At 35.4% G+C, this 1193-nt stretch overlaps 1 pseudogene; it reads right to left on the bottom strand.

Moving 5' to 3' along the window:
- Positions 1-345: 345 nt before the first annotated feature.
- Positions 346-473, bottom strand: LOC112476367 (annotated as a pseudogene).
- Positions 474-1193: the final 720 nt, after the last annotated feature.

The following is a 1193-nucleotide window of genomic DNA, read 5'->3' on the forward strand; positions in this document are numbered from 1 at the left end:
TGCTCTTGGCCAGGGGCAGTTTTTGCAGCTCCGGTATTCCCCCATCGCAGCTCTCCTGCATTGTGAGTAATAAATGGCATGTCTCACTCCTCCAGTCCTTCTGGTGGTTTTTTCAGAATATCCAAAGCCCAGGTGAAGGTTCCAGGCCTGGAGCTCCTGTGTTACATCATATATATTTTATTCCATGTACACTTAATCATATGCAAATATGTACAAATGTACATATGCATTCATATATATACATGCATACATACTAGCACATAAAGTGGTGTTATGGCTCTACAAAAAAAAAAAAAAACGGATTGCATCATGCTCATTCTTTCGCATCATGGTTTTGTTGTTGCTGTTCCACAGTACTGCGCTGAAATTTCTTCAGGTCAACTGGTATAGCTCTAAATTCTACACAGATTTGAATTAGCAATAATCGCACCTCATATACCTCATTGGCTACGATACTGCCACTGCGCAAAGCTGTACACAAACCTAATAACTTTCATGGTATCAGTTCAAAGATTCGATATTTCCCTATTAATAGTCACTTTTCTTTTGAACTTATTGATGAATAAACAATAAGTTAATATAAACTTTGGGCATATATCCTTTAATACTGGTGCTTTTATTTATGTAGGATATGGGATAGATTCCAAAAGCGCATGTTGAAGGAAATATGCATTGTCTCTTTAATAATTATTTTCCCCAAAAGCTACAGCGATTCGGTTTCACCAGAAATATAGAAGAACTTTTCCCCCAAATGCTCACCAGCACGTTTTCACTTTCTAAATTTTTATCAATCTGGCAGGTGTAATGCGGTAGCTCAATTTTACTCTAATTTGTCTCTTCCCCTCTGCTAGTGAATTTAAGTAGATTTTTATATGTTTGTTAACTATTAGTATTCGTTGTTTTTTAAATAGTATATTCTTATCTCCTGCCCATTTTTTTGTTGTTGTTGCTGTGTGGCTTGTCCTTTTACTTGTAAATTCGTAAGAGTTCTTCATACATTAAAGATGACAGCTCTTTGTCATCTGTATTGCAAATATTATTATAAAATCAATCATTTGTCTGTGGGTATGGTATCTTTTCTAAACATAAATTTTAATTTTGCAAATGCGTCTTGATTTTCTTTTCTATCTCCTGGTTTAGAGTTAATATTAAGAACATTGTCCCACCTTATCCTCAGCCCTACCTATAAGCCT

This window comes from Pteropus alecto, unplaced genomic scaffold (assembly GCF_000325575.1).
Source record: "Pteropus alecto unplaced genomic scaffold, ASM32557v1 scaffold161, whole genome shotgun sequence".
NCBI classification, from domain to species: domain Eukaryota; kingdom Metazoa; phylum Chordata; class Mammalia; order Chiroptera; family Pteropodidae; genus Pteropus; species Pteropus alecto.